This window comes from Mesocricetus auratus, unplaced genomic scaffold (genome assembly GCF_017639785.1).
Source record: "Mesocricetus auratus isolate SY011 unplaced genomic scaffold, BCM_Maur_2.0 Super-Scaffold_100010, whole genome shotgun sequence".
Classification (NCBI taxonomy): domain Eukaryota; kingdom Metazoa; phylum Chordata; class Mammalia; order Rodentia; family Cricetidae; genus Mesocricetus; species Mesocricetus auratus.
Genome location: NW_024429194.1, coordinates 8,904,586 through 8,923,092, shown reverse-complemented (window position 1 = coordinate 8,923,092; position 18,507 = coordinate 8,904,586). Strand labels below are relative to the sequence as shown.

The 18,507-nt window shown below is 45.0% G+C and overlaps 1 long non-coding RNA gene across 2 annotated transcripts; it reads left to right on the top strand.

Moving 5' to 3' along the window:
- The first annotated feature begins 6,831 nt into the window (after nucleotides 1-6,831).
- LOC110342215 lies at nucleotides 6,832-17,060 on the top strand. 2 transcript variants are annotated; one of them, XR_002384237.2, is made up of 3 exons: nucleotides 6,832-7,779; nucleotides 15,022-15,973; nucleotides 16,465-17,060. It is a non-coding gene; the product is annotated as an uncharacterized LOC110342215 (long non-coding RNA). The 2 variants fall into 2 exon arrangements; XR_005879780.1 differs by having other exon boundaries at nucleotides 15,022-15,989.
- The last annotated feature ends 1,447 nt before the right edge of the window (nucleotides 17,061-18,507 follow it).

Here is an 18,507-nt window from a genome sequence, read left to right as displayed (position 1 = left end):
ACATGTGGAAACCCCGGTTCACTCCAGTGTTCGCTGCACCGCTGATGTTAACCTCTTCCTGTTGTACAAGCTGGAGAGCTTGGAGCAATTGCCAGTGTCCACATCATATTTGTAACAAATTGGACTTCTCTGGGCAACTGGCTCCGTTTTGTAACCGATTCACCCACACACATCCACGCTGTCTCCCTTACCGTTTCCCTCCTCTTTTGCATAGTCTAAGTAAATGTTTTAAACATCATAGCTGACCGCCTCAGCATAACTGTTCTGCTACCTCTCTCCCTAGCCTCCACTCACACCAGAAATACCGTTACAGCTGTATGTGTCAGAATTACAACAAGAACTTGATGGGGCTGCTGGAGAAAGGGTTCGGTCATTACAAGAACGAACTGTTTTTCCAGAGCTTGGTTCCCAGCACCCACAGTGGGCCGCTCACAACCACCAGGAACTCCAGCTCCAAGAGGTCTGACACCCTCTTCTGGCCTTCACAGGTACTGCAGTCACATGCGTATACCCGCTCCACCCGCACACAGAAATATGTGATTAAAAATAAAATGCTCAAAGCATAGAGAATTAGATGGAATTACCAAGGTGCATGATTTGAGAAGGACTCAGCCTTAATGGCATTTAGGAGACAGTAGGATCACTGAAAGACTAAGTGTGAGAGGGAAGAGTCACCATGGCCGGGAGATGGCAACTGCAGGCAACCGGAAGCTGTGGCCGTGATGGCCCGTCAGGGAAGGAGCTGAGCCTCGTTCATCCCACAGACAGTCCACGCATCCCGCGTGCCTCCCGTTGCCAGCTGTTGGAGGCAAAAGAGACCCTGTTGACGGTCTCCAGGGCCCAGACCTTCAGAGACAATTTGAAATATATAGACTCAAAGCAAAATTAAAAAAAAAAAAAACAACCTACAACCAACCAAAAGCAGTAAAGCATTTGAACTCTGGGTGCGGTAGTTCCTGCCGAGTAATGCCTCCATGCTTGTTACTCACTTAAGTTACTGGCTGTAACTAAGGTGTCTCAGTTAGGGGTCCTATCGCTGTGATGAAATACCCCGATCCAAAGCGGCTTGGAGAAGAAAGGGTTCACTTGGCTTACTCTTCCCCCGTGCTGTCTATCCCGGAAGGAAGTCAAATAGAGCAGGAGCTGGCGCAGAGGCCATGGAGGGCGCTGCTCACTGGCTTGGTCCTCGTGGCTTGCTCAGCCTGCTTTCCCGGAGAACCCAGGACCCCAGGTCAGCGGTGGCACCACCCACCGTGGGTGGGGCCCTCCTGCATGAATCATAGTTAACTTTCTCCACGATTGCAACGGTCTGGTTTTATGGAGGGAACGTCTTGCCTGAGGCTCTTTCCTCTCAGATGACTGTAGTTAATGTCAGGTTGACAAAAACCTCTCCAGCATTAGGGTTCTACTTGCTTGTGCCAGCAGCATGGAACCCCACTCTGCTATAGCCAACCCCTCCTCGTGCCTCGGCAACCCACTTCAGAAGTGTGCCTTCTTACTAGCCCTGCCCCAACCGATTGAGGTCCTACTCCTCTGCCTCGCTCCGTTCTTTCTTCAGTGTCTTGCTGTCTCCCCATGTGGAGGAAACTGCCTCTCTTGTGTTCCATTGGAGGAAAAGTATCCTTGCCGTTTCTCTTTTTGAACCTATTAGGCATACGCTGTCACTCTCTATTTCAAAACCACAAAGAATATTCATGAAAACAAAAAAAAAATCATATAAAACTCGAACATTTGAAACACAGCGAGTTGCTCACATTAAACTGACGCACTCCTAAAGAAACACGAAGCAGATGTTTTATAAATATGTCAGCTATTCAGATTGTGAAGTTCTCCTGGCAGAATGACTTGCTCCTATATATAGAATATTTAGAACGCTCTTAAGACTGTCACTTCTGGGAAGAGATCTTGAAGATCTCCCCTGCGACACCTGAAAGTTCTGCCGAGGGCAGGACAAACAGCTTTCAAAGTGCACAGTCTCATTGTAGAACACTACTGTAAATCCACAGGCTTCCAGCATGACAAGGGAGAGGGCCCGAGTGATGGCGGTGCCACAGGCTGCCCGCCCTGTGGCACCGCAGGCTATGGAGGGGCCCTGAGATCAGGCCATGGATACCCACAGCGAGCAACTGGAAATGAGGCCCCCATAGAAAGCCCAGACCTTCACAAGTCAGCGTGTCTCTGTCCTAAAACAATGCTATGTAAACTTATTTTTAAAATGTCAACTAGTATTGCGTATTGATGGGGGACGCCCTTCTGTATACATGTTTCTCTTATTGGTTGATGAATAAAACACCGTTTGGCCAGTAGTCGAGCAGGAAGATAGGCTGGGCTACCAGACCAGGAGGAGGCTGGGGAGAGGAAGGCAGAGGGAGCCTGGAGAGAGACGCCATGCTGCCCAAGGAGTAACATGCCAGATTATAGGTAAGTCACAGCCTCGTGGCAATACATAGATTAATAGAAACAGGTTAATACTTAAGGCAGAGTTAGCCAGTAAAAAGCCCTCACCATAAACCAACGGTTTATAAATTAACGTAAGTCTTTGTGTGTTTATTTGGGGCTAAGTGGCTGTGGGACCAGGCCGGACAGAAACCTCCATCTTTAGCATATTTTTTTCAGATACAGAACATAATAATGCCTTTAGGGAAGAAACATGTGCAACAGAGGAAGGATATAGCTATGACACAATGTCTCATTTCCTAAAGCAGACCCAACTAGGTTTTTAATACTATGTTTGGTATTTGTGAAAAAGCTTTTAATGAAAAGCTGTAAGGAGAAAGAATGAGTCTACAAACAGCATATATAGTATGTGCATACAACTTATGAAGGATGTGGTCAGAAATGTAGAATGAAGCAAATTACAGAAGGGTTAATACAGTGAAATACTCCATATGATGTAGAACACGTAGAGAGTTACTGTAGGGGTTAGTTTTTTAAAATCAGGTGGATACGAGCTAGAGTTGTCCCAGCAAAGGAAACCCCTATCAGATTGCCCGTAGGCAAGTGAGTGGGCATTTGCTTGGTTAATGGTTGATGTGGGTGGGCCTATCCCATGTGGGTGGTCCTGATGTATATAAGGAAGAAAAATAAGGCGAATAGGCAGCACCCCCGCATGGCCCCTGCCTTGGGTCCTGCCCTGATTTCCTTCAATGATGGTCTATAAGCAGTGAGATGAAATAAACCTTCCCTCAGAAAGTTAACCATGACTACGGCTTCATCAAGCAATAGAAAGCAACCAAGACAGCTACTATTGACTCTTGAAGTAGATGCGCATAATCCAATTATGAAGACATACACGACTGCTAAGCACCAGGGCAATGCAACGGTTGTGTTGGAGGGGACGGCACTTGGGAGGGGACGGCACTTGGAGGGGGACATTGAGTCAATCTCACATTGCGGGCAGAACATTGACTCTTAGGCTAGGTGGTGCCACATGCATAATGGGTATGCTACTCTTCATTAACTTTTTAAACAACTTCGTTTATTTTTGGGGGATTATAATATAATTACGTCACCTCTCTATTCTTCCTTCCTTCCTCCAAGCCCTCACATATTCTCTTATTTTTCTCATTTAAATCTATGGCCTCCTTTCCCATTAATTGTTGTTATTTGCACATATAATATAGATACATATATATTCCTAAGTATAACCTGCTTGGTCTGTGTAATGTTACTTGTATGCATGATTTCAGGGCCAACCATTTTGTATAGTTGGGTAACCAACTAGTGTAATCTTCCTGGCGGGAGACTGTTTTTCCTACTCGGAGCATTCTTTGGTTGTCTATTGTTCTTTGTGTAGGTTTGGAGCCATGAGGGTTTTCGCCTGTCCACTTCAGCATGTCTATTGTTTTCCTCCTTGCTTAGTTCATGTTTAGGCAGTCATGTTGGTGAGACTTTACAGGTGTAGCTCCGGACATTCCTAGGAGACACAGTCTCACAGCAAACTCCCTGATCTTCTGGCTCCTACACTCTTTCAGCTCCTTCTATAATGTTCCCTGGACCTTAGGTGCAAGAGCTCTTTTCCAGATGTATCTTTTGGGACTGGGCTCTACAGCACTGCAATTTGTTGGCTGTGGTTTTCTGTAATGGCCTCTGTCTGTTGCAAAGGGACGTTTCCTTGATGAGGAATATCTTAGTCACTTTTTGCTGTGACAAAATATCGTGAATAAGGATTAGAGTTGATGACCGTCAGAGTAGAAAGACATGGCACTGAGGTGATAGCTGAGAGTCACATCTAGTCCACAGGCATGAGACAGGGAGAGAGACCTAACTGGGAGTGGCATGGGCTGCTGAAATCTCAAAGTCGATATCCACTATAGCTAATCCTTCCCCAACAGTGCTACAAACCGGGGACCAAGTGAGCATTCAGATATATGGGCCTATGGGGCCATCTGTTCTCACTCAAATCATCACAGGCTTCAATCATAACTGTACTTATCTGTGGGTATAGAGTGACACATATTTAAAAATGGAGTTAAGGATTATCTTGGTTTGGTAAAGTGGTGGCTGTAGGTTCTCCCGCAAGATCAGTGCATTTTCCAGCCATGGATAACTGGCCAGGTTTCCAGCACCTGCACGGTATCCCTTTTGTTGAATGAGTCTTAAGTCCAATTACAGAGTTGTTGGTTGCCACCAAAGTATACGTGCCACTACAGCACGCTTAGCGCGGCCCCTCTATGCTGGTGGTTGTTGTGATTCACAGGCATCATAGCTAGGCAGGACTGTTGGTGGCTTCTTCCTTTGGAAGCTTACATGACATCCTCCGGTACTCTGAAAATTAGACCCCAGGGAGGGGACATTCAGGTCAGTGCCAGCTCAGGGACCTCTGGGCCTGTGTATGGCATACATGGCGTCTTTAGCATTATGTACTTATTTTCCACCTATGGGGGAAAATCCAGGGCAATGGCAATAGTCTGTAGTATCTTGGGAAGTCTCTTGGACAACAGTGACAAAGAACTCAAAAGAGGGTTTCTCACGTCTTGTGATTGGATGGTCTTTAGCTCTTGGAAGGGGCATTATCAGGCAAGATAAGTGTGGTGGTTTTGAAAGAAAATGGCCCCGTAAAGGGAGTGGCACTATTAGTAGGTGTGGCCTTGTTGGAGGAATCGTGTCACAACGGAGGCTCGTTTTGAGGTCTCATATGTGCTCAAGTCACATACGGTCTCTCAGACCTCTTCTTGTCTGCAAGTCAAGATGTGGAACTCTCGGCTGCTTCTCCAGCACCGTGTCTTCCTGCATCCTACCACGTGATGATAAGGAGTGAACCTCTTCAATGTAAGCCAGCCACCACAATCAAATGTTTTCCTTTATAAGAGTGGCTGTGGTCATGGTGTCTCTTCACAGCAACAGAAACCCTGACTAAGACAAGAAGAAAGTTTTATATATATATATATATATATATATATATATATATATATATAGGGTTTCCCCCCCTTAGGTAGATGGTTAATAGTATGATTTCTTACAACTTTTTCAGACATCTTTATTTTACTCTCCTCCCTCTAACTTTTCTACATGACTCTCTCCCTCTCCCTAATTAGAGCCCCCCCCATTTTTACACAATCACTTTTGTCCTGCAATTCCTCTCTCTATTACCACCCCCAGCCCGTACTCTGGCAATGCCCCTTTTTGTTTCCATGGTTTCTGCATTTATCCCTGTTTTTGTACTCATATCCAAAGATCTAGAGCTAGGGGCCTCAGATGACAGCAAACATGGAATACTTGTTTTTCTGGGTCTGGGTTACTTCCCTCATAATCTTTTCTGGTTCCATCCATTGACCTGCAAAGTTCATGGCTCTTTACACATGAATATTATTCCAGAGTATACATGAGATGCACTTTCATCATCCATTAGTCAATTCAAGGGTATTTAGGTTGCTTCCATTTCCTAGCTGTTGTGAACAGAGCAACAGTGAACATGGCTGATTAAGTATCTGTAGTGTAAGATGTTGAATCCTTTGGGCATATGCCAAAGAATGACCGGGTTATACAGAGGATTTCTTTGTAGCTTTTTGAGAATGGTCCACACTGGTTTCCATAGTGACTTGACCAGTTTGCAGTCCTAATAACAGTGAATAACTGTTTCCTGTCTCCCACACTGTTTCCAGAATTTGCTGTTGGCTGTTTTGTTGACCTTTGCCGTGGTGACTGGGTAAGATGAAATCTCAAAGTTTTGATTTGCTTTTTGCTAATTGCTAGGGATGATGAACTTTTTCTTTCTTTCTTTCTTTTTGTTTGCTTTTTAAGACAGAGTTTCTCTGTCTCAAAGCTTTTGGAGCCTTTTCTGGAACTCGATCTGTAGATCTGTAGAACTAGGCTGTTCTCGAACTCACAGAGATGTGCCTGCCACTATCTCCCAAGTGCTGGGGTTAAAAGCATTCACCACCACCACCCAGTAATGATGAACATTTAAAAAAATATTTCTCAGCCATTTTTAAAAAATCTTCTGAGACATCCCAGACCTATTTTTGAGTGGAAATTTTTTTTCTCAAGCTCTTTATTTATTCTGGATATTAATCCTCTACCAGGTGTTGTACTGGCTAGTTCTATGTTAACTTGTTGCAAGCTGGAGTCATCAGAGAGGAGGAAACCCCAAATGAGAGAATACTTCCATAAGATCTGGCTGTAGGCAAGCCTGTAGGGCATTTACTTAATCAGTGATTGATGGGGGAGGTACAAGTCCATTGTGGGTGGAGCTTATCTCTAGGCTAGTGGTCCCGGGTTCTCTAAGAAAGCAGGCTGAGCAAGCTGTGAAGAACACACCAGTGAGCAGCTCCCTCCACGGCCTCTGCATCAGCTCCTGACTCCAGGATCCTGTTCTGTTTGACTTCCTGTCCTGGCTTCCTTCAGTGATGAACAGCAATGCTGAAGTGTAAGCCTAATAAACCCTTTCCTCCCCCACAGTGTTTCATCACAGCAGTAGAAGCCCCAACTGTGATGAGTCGGCACCAGGATTGTGTGGTATTGCTGTGACAGACCTGACCAGGTTGTTTTGGGGAGGTCTGTGGAAGGACTTGGGAACCTGGGCCTAGAAAAGTCATTATTGAGTGTTCAATGTTGGGTGAGCTGTTCTGTAGGAGCTTGGAATACAGACAATGGAGGCCTGGCTCGTGAAGTCTCAGAGGGAAGTTTAAAGACTGTTGGTCCGTTTGTTGTTGTGAATTAAGATTCTGTCACTCTGGTTAGCCAGGACTGAAGAATCGGCTGTGATTAACATGATGTCAGGACTATTAAAGGGAAACCTTTGCTTTGCTGGGACACTTGATGCTGGTCGGTTGGAGCTGAGAAATTAAGAGGCCAGCATTGTTGAGGTGAAATTTTCTGTGAAGCATTTCCTGAGAGTCAACACACAGAAGCTGTGTTCCGGTGGCCAAGATTGTACCTCGTGCTGGCAGCCAAACTTGGTAACGTGAGAGTCACCCATGTGGTGCTGATTTTGAAATCCTGAAGGGGTCATGGAGAGCAGCTGAGGCTAGGTGCTGTGAGAGGTCGGGAGAGGCCCTTGGTGAAGGTGCAGGCTCCGAGGCAGCTGAAGACCCAGGACTGAAGGGGTCACGCAGAGAAGCTGAGGCACCATGAGGAGAGCCTAGCCTGTGGGAACCTATTGGTGATAGTGCAGCCCTCCCCGCCGAGCACTTTGGAGGTGCCGGTACCATGGGATGACCACCAAGAACAACAGCAGCCTTGGAATGGAGTCAACTGGAGCTTAAAGGGAAGCTGTCCGCGCTGCAGAGGGGGGAGCCAGAGAAGTGACCCATGCCCTTTGGAGGAGCCCAGGAGACGGTGAGTGTGTCCCAGACATGGGACACTGAGCTATTTACGCTGTTGGAGTTTGGCTTTGCTTTGTTCAGATTGTGACTGTGCCCTGGCTCTTCCCTACTGAAGTGAGAAGGCATCTAACTTTGGTTTTTAAAGGAGCCCACAGCTGAAATACTTTGTGTTTTTAAGAGAGATTCTGGATATTTTAAAAGAGATTGCGTATTTTAAAGAGACCGAAAATTTAATGAGTTGGACTTACAAGGACTATGGGGCTTTTAAATTTATTGTTGTTTCATATCATGATGTTAATATTAGGTGCCATCTGGGGGTTCTAATTAAAGTGAAGTGTCAGTGTGTCACCCTGACAAGGAATCAGTTGTGTTAGCTAGTTTTATGTCAACTTGACACAAGCTAAAGGTATCAGAGAGGAGGGAGCCTCGATTGAAAAAAACATGCTTCCACAAGATCTGGATATAGGCAAGCCTGTAGGGCATTTTCTTAATTAGTGATTGATGGGCAAGGACCTAGCCTATTGTGGGTGGCTACACCTCTGGGCTGGTGGGCCTGGGTTCTATAAAAAAGCAGACTGGGCAGGCCATGATGAACAAGCCGGTAGCAGCAATCTTCCAAGGCCTCCAGGTTCCTGCCCTGCTTGAGTTCCTGCCCTGACTTTCTTTGATGATGCACAGTGATGAGGAAGCATAACTCACATACACCCCTTCCTCCCTGGGTTGCTTTGGTCATGGTGTTTTATCACAGCAAGAGTATCCCTACCTAGACAGAACTACAGCTGGCAAAGATTCTCTCCTACTTTGTGGGCTTCCTCTTTTCTCAGTTGATTGTTTCTTTTGTTCTGTAGAAGACTTCAGTTTTGAGAAGTCCTACTAGTCAATCGCTGGCCTTAAGTTTTGGACAAATGGACTCCTATTTGTTGGTTTCCCTACACTAACATCACATAGGGCGCTGTCTGTTTTCTTCCAGAAGGTTCATTATTTCGGGGTCTACGTTTAGGTCTTTGATCCATTTGGGTTTGTGCAAGGTGACAGACACAGGGTCAAATTTCATTCTTCTGTGTGGGAATCCCGGCTTTCCCAGTAACATTTGTTGAAGATGCTTTCTTTTTTACAGTTTATGTTTTTGGTTCCATAAAAAGAAGGAAGTTGCAAGTAGTCATGTTTGGGTCTTCAGTTTTGTTCCACTGGTCTACATGTCTGTTTTTGGGGCCAGTGCCATATTGTGTTTATTACTATGGCTTTGTCATATATCCTAAGATCTGGAGTAGTAATCCCTCCATCATTGCTCTCACCATCCCTTTTATTGAAAATAGACTTTTCCCCCCTCACATAATGCATTATGATTACACTTTCCCTTCCCCTTCCTCCTCCCAACCTCTCTCCCATCCACGCCCACCTCATTTTCATCTCTCATTAGAAAACAAACAGGCTCCTACGGGGTAATGATAAATAAAATACAATAATGTAAAACAAAACTAATGCATCAGAATAGGGTGAAACAAACACGAGGAAAGAGTTCAAGAGAAGGCACAAGAGACAGAGACCTCATTGTTCACACACTCAGGGACCCCATAGAAACACTAAGCCATAATCTATACGCCAAGGGCTTGTAGGGTAATGAGAGAGAAAAATATTTAAATAAAACAAAAGCAAAAAGTAAGATGAAATTTAAAAGAAAAGCCCTGGCATTTTATGAGACAGGAAACCCCCACAGATGCCGTTGAATTTGTTTTCTGTTGGTCACCTCCTGCTGGGCATGCAGCCTACACTTTAGAGTAGTTGGTTTTCCCAGTGAGACTCCCATGGAGAAAATTGGCTTCATTTTCCCGCACTGTTCTTTTTGTGCTCGGGATTGCTTTTGTTATTGGGGGTCTTTTATGCTTCCATATGAACTTTAGAATATGCTACTCTGCTTCTGTGAAGAATGAGATGGTGGATTGCATCACATCTGTAAATAACCTTTGGTAAAAAGGTCGTTTTCACAATGTTAATTCTACCAGTGCAGCAGCATGGGGTTCCTTCCCATTTTATAGTTTTTCCTCTGTCTTTCAACAGTTAAAATTTTTCATTTCAGAGATCTTTTATTTCCTTGGTTAGGTTTACTCCTAGATATTTTATTTTCTTTGAGGCCATTGCGAATGGGAGAGTGCCCGTGATTCCCTTCTCTGTATGATTGATGGTGGTGACTAGATAACTTCATTTGCACAAGTCCATTCTGAACCCTGCCACACTGCTCTATTTTTGTTGTTGTCAACTCTAAAGTTTTCTGAGAGAATTTTTGAGATCTCTAATATCATATCATCAGCAAATAGGGACGGTTTGGCGTTTCTTTCCCTAGTTGTGTTCTCTAATTTCCTTCTCTTTCCTTATTGTTTTTGTTTATCAATTTAAAAAAAAGAGATGGATTAACTAGAAATAATCTTTGAAAGTCTGGTAGACACAGAATACCAGACATTCAAAGATGATTTGCAGTCAATCCTTCTTGAACTGTTTTTTTGTTTGTTTTTTTGTTTGTTTGTTTGTTTTTGCTTTGCTTTGCTTTTTGTTTTTTAAGGAAAATGCTGGGATGCTTTTTATTACATTTAAACCTTCTTATTTGGAATGCATTGGTTTAGGTCGTTGGCTTCTTCTAGGTTTAATTTTGGTGTTTTGGCTGACTCTGGGTTTTCCAGCTTACCTGAGTACAGGTTTTTAAAATATTCCATCACAATAGTGGGGATTTCTTTGGTGTCTATTGTGCGGCTTCGTTTCTAATTCTGTTAATTTTGGGTCCTTTCTCAGTCAGCTAGGCCACGGGTCTGAAGTCCTGCCTGCCTTCTTGAAGAGGCAACTCTTAGTTTCATTGTTGCTTTGTTTCTGTTCATTGATCTCTGTTCTGGTTTTTATTACCTCTTACTGTTGACTGCATTCGGATATGGTTTGGTCTTGTTTTTCAGATTTTTGAGTTGTATCTTAAGACATTTAATTGCTTTTTTTTCTCTAATTTTTAATGCAGGCACTTAGACACACCAATGAACCATATAATATGTGCTTAGGTCAACTGTTCCTTTGATTAGAATGAAGTGTTTCTTTTTAATCTCATCTGATTAGTTTTAGTTTGAAGTCTGTTTTGATGGGTATTAGAAGAGTGTCTGCTTGCTTCCTGGTCATTTGATTGGAGTATTTTTGCCCATCCTTGTACTATAAGCCAGTGCCTTTCTTTAAAACTACGATGTGTTTTGGGGCTGGAGAGATGGTTCAGCAATTCCCAGCAACCACATGGTGGCTCACAACCATTTGTAATGAGATCTGGTGCCCTCTTCTGACAATGAGACAGAACACTGCATACATAGTAAGTAAGTAAGTAAGTAAATAAATACTAAAAAAAAAAAAAATTAAAAACCTAAGATGTGTTTCTTACAGACAACAAACAATGAGTTTTGTTTCCTGTCCCATTCAGACAGCCCAAGTCTTTTGATTGGAGAATTGAGGCCATTGATACTTGAAGTTATCATTGAAATGTGTCTGCTCACCATAGTTATCAAGTTATTGATTTTCTGTTCTTTGTGTTCTCGGTGGTATTTTCAGTGTTAATAACTATGGCTGCATATTTCTCTCCACGGTCTTCAGGCCTGATCTTTCCTCTCTTCCACTGGAAATATTGCCGTCTGCATTTCCTTTAGGTTTGCTTTGCTGGGTACAAGCTTTTGTAGGGTTATTTATATCATGGAAACGTTGTATTTCTTACTCACTTATGGCAAATAGTTTTGCTGTGCATGTAAGTCTAGGCTGGCCGCCATAGTCCTTTAGTACTTGGAATGCATTGTTCCAGGTTCTCCTGACTTTGGGTACTCCCACTGAGAAACAGGTTATCCTGAGGGATTCTCCTTCCTATGTGACTTGCATTTTTCTTTTACGGTTCTCAGTGCACTCTGACTGCTTTGTATGCTTAATGCTTTAACTATGATATGCCATGGTGATTTTCTTTTCTGGTTTGTCTACTTGGTGTTCTGTGTGCTTCTTGTATCTGTAAGGGTGTATCTTTCTTTAAATTGGGGAAGTTTGCTTCGATGATCTTACTGAAGATCTGATCTATTCCATTGACTCGTGGACAGAGCAGATTGGGATAGAAGCAAGAATGTGCTGGTCATTTGGGTCTAGAAGTTGGAAATGGCTTGAATACAATGGAGTCGGAGGGGATTGTGTTGGTGTATAGGATGTGCCTCCTAGTCCAGTCCTAGAGTCTGGAGCTAGATTTTCCTCAGTAGAGGCTGGATGTGGTGTGGGAAGGGCCTGTGGTTTGTAGGGCAGGTAGGGTAGGTCTGACAGAAACTTAAAGTTTGGTTTTATGCAGGGAGGTGTGGCTAGGCTTGGCCAGGGTGCTGACTGTGGCACCTAGCCTAGAGCTGTTGTGCTGGGTGGGTGGGTCAGGGGAGTCCCTGACTAGACCCTGGAGAAGGATGTGGGAGACCTGGCTATGCAGACAGGTTGGGTGCCTTGAAGAAGGGCCTGTGGGTACTAGCAGTTAACCAAACCATGGGCAATGGGTGTGGGACACAGACTAGACATGGTAGGCTGGGGAGAAGGCATAGACGGGGGCAGGGTCAGAAAGACTCACTGGGTTAGAGCCCCGGGCAAGAAGTGGGAGATCTGACTGTGTGCAGAGGCTGGGTTTCTTTATTCACTTCAGCAATATTTCTGTATCATGAACTTTAAAACATTTAAATGAGCATCTTAGTGTGACAATGTGAACAGCGCTTGACGCTTTGAGCTAGAGCTGGTTGTCTGCTGTCAAGTCAACAATATGAAGTGATTTGAAAAGTCAGTATTCCCTTCTTTCTAATAGAAGTCAGGCAAATTAAAAGCACATGCTAGTTGGATGGTGGTGGCACACGCCTTTAATCCCAGCACTCGGGAGGCAGAGGCAGGCGGATCTCTGTGAGTTCGAGACTGGGCTGGACCGACAGCCTTGAAAACAATACAGAGAAACCCTGTCTCGTAAAAACCAAAACAAACAAACAAAAAAAAACCCCAAAAAAACAAAAAGCACATGCTAATGTTACGTGTTATTTAGGTCTAGAGGGCGACCTCATACCTAAAGTGTTACCCCCCCACCCCAATGCAACAGAGCAACATTTCATTTTATAAATAATTTTTAAAGGGAACTTATTGTCTCCTAGGCCTTTTTTTTTGTGCACTGAGAACACAAGGTTAATCAAAACAGACTGAACTACACTCTAGCATATCAGATTTAAACAATATCAAGAAATTCTACATTTCACAGGGAAATTTGCTGATGCTCTTCTCTTCTGTGGCTGTTGGTGGAGCTGAAGGGGTACTGGTGGAGGATGCCGGAATGCTTGCTGGGACTCTTTCCCAAAAATGCTGTATGTCCTCAAGTGAGCTTAGAATCCCTGAACCCCTGCTGTGCCTGCATCTGATAGAGTATGCCTTTCTCCCCAGCTTGCTCACTGCCTGGATAGACTTACCAGGGGAAGGAAGATTGGGTTGTAACTAAACCGAATATTTAATAGCACCCTCATTCCCGGGTGGGCCTGATGGGACATTCTCGATAGACACACAGAGAGCAGCTAACAACCAGCTGCTGCCTGGGGAGCGGCCACCTGTCACTTCACTCCTACGTGTCGAGAACTGCTTCACTGCACGTTATCCTGTTTGTTGGGCCTAAAAAGGCCTGGACACAAGGCCCGGTGGAGCTTCCTGAGCCTGGCTAGAGCTTGGCGACCTGTCTTTGGCCTATCACTTCCTGAGCCTGGCTAGAGCTTGGCGACCTGTCTTTGGCCTATCACTTCCTGAGCCTGGCTAGAGCTTGGCGACCTGTCTTTGGCCTATCACTTCCTGAGCCTGGCTAGAGCTTGGCGACCTGTCTTTGGCCTATCACTTCCATGTAAGACTGACTCAGCAAAACTGACTCTGCCAGCTCCTGCTAACGTGGTGAAATATTATTGGCCCTTACACTTCACCCCATCCTGAGGTCCCCATCCACTTCCTCAACCCTGTCTAAGTACCTGCCTGATGCAATAAAGAGAGATCCTGCGTCTACAAGTCTCCCCACTCAGTGTGGTTCTCTCAGGAAATTAGGAGGGGTGGTCTAGATCGTCAATACTCTCCATCCCACTCAGCCCCAGGAAGAGACCACTGGACCAGCTCCCCCTGCTCTCCCACAGCCCTACCTGCCAGAAGACCCAGCACTTGTTGAACAATTACAACCTTCCCTTTCAAAGAAGGGAGGAAGTAGAACCATGGTTTCTTAAGTACATCTGTAGAGTGCAGCCTGCCCCGCCATCTGCCTGGGCTCTGCCACAATTGCAGTCCCCAAATAATACACAAGACACTGTATTAATTATGAAGCTGTGGGCCGTTTGCTTGTTTCTTACTGGCTATCTCTGACTTAAGTATTTAATCCATAATTGTTAATCTAAGTATTTCTCTTATCAGAGAAAGGGTCCGGACCTTTTACTCCTCTGGAGGCTACATTGTGACTCCCTGTGTTTCTCTTTCCCAAAATCCTCCTCAACTCCTAGTCCCACCTATCTTGCTTTCCTATTGGCCAACAGTACTTTATTGACATAGGCACAGGACTTCCCCATCATATCTCTATTCAACTATTATAAATAGTTCAACCAACAATGTTTACAACACTAGTCAATTCGTTAAGTTCAAAATCTGTGGGTTAGGAATTTGACTGGGGCTCTTCTTAGCAACTCTTGTGCCTCATGGAACCCTAATTTCTCAGTTCATGAGCACAATGTTCAAGTAGTAGTCAGCCAGTGGTTGTTCAGGTTGTCTGGTGTCTTAGTTGGGTCCCTTCCCTTTCCTGAGATTTCAGGGCTTCTCTACAAATGTGACCAAAGAATAACTGATCATTTTTCATGGTGGCTTAGTATTCCAATACAGTGACTTTCCCATGGTAGAAAATGGAAGGGACTAACTACTCTCTGAAGTCCTTGAGCCAAGTAATGGCACACAGTCACTCACATAGTAGTCTATCAGTTTCGACACTCAGAGAACCACCCAGATTCAAAGGGAGTGGGCCTGGCTCCTCAGACGCACACATGGAAGGAAGAACAATGAGTCTGGGATAGTTTCCTTGGCCCTACCATGTGTGATGAGGTGAATAAGAGTTCCTGACACTCTGGGTCAGACATGAGCTATTATATCATAACATTGTTGCAACAGAACTCAGGAAGAGCATATCCTGTGACTTCCTAGAACCAGCAAATAAATGCCTTTTACCACCCCCACCTCATAGGGCTCTGGTAACAGACCAAAGGAAGAAATGCACCCGAGTCTGCTGTGGTGAATCAACGGGTTTACCAAATACTTTGAAGAAAGTGGGTAGGGGCTTACACACTGGAGCATAGGAGACTGAAAAGCCTAACCCAGCATAGCTGATGACTCACAAAGGCTGCACTCCGGGAGCTTCCATCCTGCCCAACTTACAGAAAGCTGCACCGCAGAATCTCCTTTTGCTGTTCCCTGAGATTGTTTGCTGCTCGCATGACCTTGGGGAAGGTCCTTGCAAGTGTGGAAACTTTCTTCGGCTTCCTTATGTGTTTCCCTCACCACTCCAGGAGGTAATGCATCAATTCAGAAGAAATAGCTACACAACAGGACCTGACGGAAAGTGCCTATAATAGAAAGTGTCTCTTGGGGTGACTTGAATCAGGAAATCCAGACACAGTAATAGCTGCGACTCTAACCTCGGCTGTTTCAAGATAGGGACTCGAGCCGGGATGACATTCCTTCATGCACTGACCTCATTCCAGACAGTAAACGTCTGCCGAGTACCTGCTCTGTGCTGGTTGTAATCATACACAGGGCATAAGACACCAGGTGTGACTGGGGGCACAGGTCTATAATTGAAAATATTCAGGAGACTAAGGCAGGAGAATCTCAAGCTCACGGCCTACTTAGGCACAGAATACATTCAAGGACAGACTCAAACTCTATTACAGTGTAAGCTGAAGTTAAATGCTTGCTTTTACAAGTTGCCTTGGTTGTGGCGTCTACTACAGCAATAGAAAAGTGGCCAAGACACCCACTATCACAGAGTTTTCATTTTAAAATGTAAAAGCACGTTTTGGGTTTATTTACTGTGTGTGTATGACTATTGTACCTGCATGATGTATGTGTACCACGGACATGCCTGATGCCCATGGAGGACAGACGGAAACACAGGATCCCTGGAGCTGGGGTTACAGGTGATGCAGATGCTCTGTAAGAAAAGTGACTTCTGGGTATTGTGAGGGGAGGGGATGGGAGGGAGGAAGGCAGGAGATGGGGAGGGGGGCAGTTCTGTGGAGAGAAGGCTGGGCGTCACTGGGGCTAGGTTAGGCAGATTGAAGAGGCAAGTTAGGAAGCAGCCGAACAGGGCTTAGTGGGCATTGCAAGGGCTATAGGAGAGGGAGGGGGCCTTAACAGGGAGACCTAGGTCTCTGGTACCTGGGATCCGGTGTCATATCAGCCTTTGTCACACCCGGGTTGAGACTGGAAGCTTAGATTGTGACTTCCGTCTCAGTGCGATATATCTGAAATTGAGGCTGCTCTACCCCCATGAGACTTCTGGAAATGCCACCAACAGTGAGCCCAGATATGTTCAACAATGCTAAATGTATTTTCAAAGTGTCTCTCAATTCTCTAAAGGAAAGAAAGATGTGATTTGCCCCTCACCCTTTGCCTGCCATCTATCTAGGAGCCAGTCGCCGGCGTTTTACCACAGTGTGTCTTTGAAAAGGAGCTGAGCTGATCATGAGAAGGAAGTTAAGAGAGTCCACACTCTGGGAACGACCTCTAGTTCTCCACTGGCCACAGAAAGAGTCCTGATCTCTCCCGCCCCTGCTCCAGGTGTAGCCGCCCTTGATTCCTGGTCTCCCATGAAGGGGCAGCGAGTGGTCACTGCCCCAGCTTTGCTTCACGGCGACTGACCCCAGTTGTGGCCTGAAAAGCTGGCCCAGCAAACTGCTAAGAAAACTACTGTTTGGATTCTGGTTTACCGTTGTCGTTTGTGTGGAAGCGCAGTGTAGGCACTGTGGGAAATCTGCTTTGGGGCGGGCAAGACAGCTCAGGGGTTAAAGCACTTGCTGGCAAGGATGATGACTTGAGTTCAAATCCCCAGGACCCACATTATGGAAGGGAAAGTGGACTCCCTGTAAGCTTTCCTCTGACCTCCTCCATACCCTGTGTGTGCACACTCACACACACCCAACATGTACATACACACACATAAATAAATAAATGCAATATTAAAAATTTTAAGGATATTTTCCCATTGTTGGAAATGACTGATACCTTGGTGATGGGGGAAGTCCTGTATATATGTCAATAAAGCACTATTGGCCAATAGGGAAGCAAGATAGGTGGGACTAGGAGCCCAGGAGGATTCTGGGTAGGAGAAACACATCGAGTCACGATGTATCCTGCCAGAGAAGTAAGATGTCCATAACTTTTCTCCGGTAAGAGAAATACTTAGATTAACAATTATGGGATAAATACTTAAGTCAGAGCTAGCCAGTAAGAAACAAGCAAGGCCAACAGCTTCATAATTAATACAGCATCTTGTGTGTTATTTGGGGACTACAACGTGGCAGAGCCCAGGCGACTGGTGGGGAAAAACCAAAGCGGCTGGCAAGGAAAAGTCTTCTCTCTACACCTTGGTAACCTAGAAATGGAGAATAATTAATATTTCACTTCTGGTGCTTGAATCCTGGATTTTCTCCCTACACTTGGTAGGAGGCCAGACTTAGTTCCCTGTATCCATCTCAAATGCTCCAGTGCAGTTGTACTTGGCTAGGGAATTATCCAGCCAGTTTGCCTCAGTCTACTCCAGAAATGCTTGCTGGTGAGTGTCAAGGGCTCGATTCTGTTCAAATCAAGGCCAAGTATGCCGAACCCTCTTAAACACTGTGGTCTGTCCTGCCATGATTTTACATTCAGACTTGATCATGCCATTTGGGGGTCCATCCCCTTCTTCTCACAGAACCACTTTTGGGGACATGGTGGACGGCACAGAAGATGCCATTTTCTCTTATAAATGTACGTTATTAGGCCATGCTCTTACTTCCGCCAAGACCCTCTGACAGCAAGGCCTGCACTAATTGTTGCAACATACCAATAACACATTCTTTATAACCGTGTTACATATGGAAGGCCAAAATCTATGTGAAGATGCATTTCTAACCACCCTTATTTGAGCTCCTATCCTGCCCTGTCACCCTCCCCTTCCCACCCAAGGTCCTCTGACTATTCACCCTTCAATCCCTAGGAATTGGGACAGGCACGGCGCTTGCTGTAAGGGATTCAAGCTACAGGGGATCATTGACCATGGTTATTTTTTCTTCATGTGAGTGGAATAAAACAAGGTCTTACCTTCCTGAAAGAACTCATAGGACTCTGGATGTAGTCAATTCTAGCCTGGTAAATAAACCAAAAATTTAAGTTTGGACTTAAAAAAAAAATTAATTAGAAACAAGCTTGTTTTACATGTCAATCCCAGTTCCCTCTCCCTCCCCTCCTCCCCTCCCCCCCACCAGTCCCCTATGCCATCTCCTTTCTGCTCCCCATAGAGGATGAGGCCCTCCATGGGGGAATCTTCAAAGTCTGTCATATCATTTGGATCAGGGCCTAGGCCATCCCCAGTGTGTCTAGGCTGAGAGAGTATCCCTCTATGTGGAGTGGGCTCCCAAAGTCCATTCATGTACTAGGGATAAATACTGATGCACTACCAGAGGCCCCATAG